The sequence below is a fragment of the Enhydra lutris genome, unplaced genomic scaffold (genome assembly GCF_002288905.1).
Source record: "Enhydra lutris kenyoni isolate GAN:26980312 unplaced genomic scaffold, ASM228890v2 scaffoldscaffold8, whole genome shotgun sequence".
NCBI lineage: Eukaryota > Metazoa > Chordata > Mammalia > Carnivora > Mustelidae > Enhydra > Enhydra lutris.
This window is the reverse complement of record NW_019154092.1, coordinates 16804236-16807571: the sequence shown is the minus strand read 5'-3', so window position 1 is coordinate 16807571 and position 3336 is coordinate 16804236. Positions and strand designations below refer to the sequence as shown.

Sequence of the window (3336 nt, the reverse complement as noted above, 5' to 3'; positions counted from 1 at the left end):
AACACAGTCCACTGTCTAAAAGTAAGCAGATAAGTATACAAACAGACACAACAGACTGCACAAAGTTCACATTCTAAATGTATTTGCACTTCACTCAAGGAGAGCCATCAGGCACTTACCCAACTTATTTTCTTTCATTTGACACAGTTTGAAGGAGTCTGGATATGGGATTCCTAGCTTTGACAGATTGAAAGTAGCGAGATGCCAGGCATAAGGACGATGACAATAAAAAAGGAAGTGAAAATTTATATTTGACACTTCACGGTGAAGACAGAAAAATAACTTCAAAGAGGAGACAAGAGAACTTAAAATATTCAGCAATCTGGAGCCATTTAGTTTAGGAGTACATAGTTCTAGTCTGTAGCTTGGCCCAAAATTAAGACATTGAATATAACCGAAATAATCAGGATAAAGTTATACTTACTAAGCAATCGATAAACTATAGTAACCTTTTGAAAACTTCCTATAAAGTTGTTGCTTTTTAAAATCTAAGCATTTCAGAGAACAAACTCTAGAGGTCCCTTACAACTAAAAAGTTCTGTACATTAAATTAATCTCTGGAAAATTCAGGAACTCTTTCTTTCCCAAGGATGTGGATTATATATACATTTCTCTTACAATTAAAAAAATTAATATTTTAGTAGACAGTGTGCACCCACAGCAATATACAGGCATACTTGAAAATATTATGGGTTTGGTTCCAGACCACCACAATAAAACAAATATCACAATAAGCAAGTCAAGTGAATTTTTTGTTCTCCCAGTACATACAAAAATTATGTTTACACTACACTGTCATCTATGAAGTGTACAACAGCAATGTACCACCTTAATTTAAAAATACTTTATTACTAAAAAAATGCTAAACATCATCTGAGCTTTTAGCAAATCATAATCTTTTTGCTGGTGGAGGGTCTTGTCTTGATGTTGATGGATGCTGACTGATCAGGGTGTTGGTTGTTGAAGGCTGGGTGGCTGGGGCAATTTCTTAACACAAGACAACAATGAAGTTTGCTGCACTGAATGACTCTTCCCTTTATGAGTAATTGCTCTGTGGCATGTGATACTGTTTGATAGCATTTTACCCACAGTAGAACTTCTTTCAAAATTGGAGTCAATCCTCTCAAATTCTGCCACTGTTTTTCCAACTAAGTTCATATAATATTCTAAATCCTTTGTTATCATTTCAACAATCTCCACAGCATCTTCACCAGGAGTAGATTTCTTCTCAAGAAACCACTTTCTGTACTCATCCATAAGAAGCAACTTCTCATCCATTAAAATTTGATCATGAGCTTGCAGCAATCTTCATCTTCAGGCTCCACTTCTAAAGCTAGTTCTCTTGCTGTTTCCATCACCCCTGCTGTGACTTCCTCCACTGAAGTCTGGAACCCTTCAAAGTTATCCATGAGGGTTGGAATGAATTTCTTCCTAACTCCTGGTAATGTTGATATTTTGATTTCTTCCCATGAATCATGAATATTCTTAATGACATCTTGAATGGTGAATCCTTTCCAGAATGTTTTCCACTGACTTTGCCCAGATCCATCAGAGGAATCACCATCTAGGACAGCTATAGCCTTAGGAAGTATATTCCTCCAATAATAAGATTGAAGTCAAAATTACTCCTTGATCCAGGGGCTGCAGAATGGATGTTGTGTTTGCAGGCAGGAAAACAACATTCATCTCGAACATCTCCATCAGAGCTCTTGGGTGACCGGGTGCACTGTCAGTGAGCAGTAATATTTTGAAAGGAATCTTTTCCTCTAAGCAGTAAGTCTCAACGGTGGCCTTAAAATAGCCAGTAAACCATGTTATAAGCAGATATGCTGTCATCCAGGCTTTGTTGTTCACTTCTAGAACACAGGCAGAGGAGATTTAGCATAGTTCTTCAGGGCCCTAGGATTGTCAGAATGGCAAAGGAGCACTGGCTTCAACTTAAAGTTCCCAGCTGCCGTAGCCCCTAACAAGAGAGCCAGCCTGTCCTTCGAAGCTTTGAAGTCAGGCATTGACTTCTCCTTTATAACCGTGAAAGGGCAAGATGACATCTTTTTCCAATAAAAGGCTGTTTCACCAATATTGAAAAATCTGTTCAGTGTAGCTGCCTTCAATAATGATCTTAGCTAGAGCTTCTGGGTCACTTGCTGTGGCTTCTCCATCATCAATTTGCTGTTTCACCTTGTACATGTTGACGTCATGGGGGTGGCTTCTTTCCTTAAACCTCATGATCCACACTCTGCCAGCTTCAGACTTTTCTCCTGCAGCTGCCTCACCTTTCTCAGCCTTCACAGAATTGAAGAGAGTCAGGGCCTTGTTCTGGATTATGCTTTGGCTTAAGGGAATATTGTGGCTTGTTTGATCTTCTAACCAGACCACTCAAACTTTCTCCATCTCGGCAATAAAGGTATTTCACTTTCTTATCACTGTGCATTCACTGGAGTAACACTTTTCATTTCCTTCAAAAATATTTCCTTTACAGGGCGCCTGGGTGGCTCAGTCAGTTAAGTGTCAGACTCTTGATTTTGGCTCAGGTCATGATCTCAGAGTCTTGAGATCAAGCCTCACCTCAGGCTCCATTCTTGGCAAGGAGCCTGCTTGAGATTCTCTCTCTACCCTCCCCTCTGCCCTGTTCCTCCCACTTCAGTTCTCTCTCTCTCTCTCTCAAAAAAAAAAGAAAAAAAAAAAAAAAAGAACTTTCCTTTGCATTCACGACTTGGCTTTGGCACAAGAGGCCTAGGTTTTAGCTTATCTTGGCTTTCAACAAGCCTTCCTCATTATTCATTTCCAGCTTTTGATTTAAAATGAGAGACACATGGCTCTTCCTTTCACTTGAACACTTAGACAGCACTGTAGAGTAACTATTCATTGGCCTAATTTCAATGTCGTTGTGTCTCAAGGAATAGTGAGGCCCAAGGAGAGGGAGAGAGATGGGGGAAACAGCAGGTCAGTGGAGCTGTCAGATCACACACAACATTGATCAGTTAAGTTCATGGTTTTACAGAGGTACAGTTCATCGTGCCTCCAAATAATTGCAATAGTAACATCAAAGATAACTCATTACACTAATCATACCACAACAAATATAATAATAATGAAAAAATTTTAAATATTCGAGAGGTACCAAAATATGACAGAGACATGAAGTGAGCAAATGCTGTCAGAAAAATGGCAGACTTGCTCAAAGGCTCAAAGCATTGTTGCCAGAAAACTTCAATTTGTGAAAAAAAAAAAATTAAAAAAATGCAGTATCTGTGAAGAGCAATAGAGTGAAGCACCATGAAACAAATTATGCCTGTATATATAATGAAAAGTAACTTCTTTCATGTACTAGTTCTC

The 3336-nt window shown here is 38.8% G+C and overlaps 1 pseudogene; it reads right to left on the bottom strand.

Moving 5' to 3' along the window:
• Positions 1-889: 889 nt before the first annotated feature.
• LOC111142694 lies at positions 890-2866 on the bottom strand (annotated as a pseudogene).
• Positions 2867-3336: the final 470 nt, after the last annotated feature.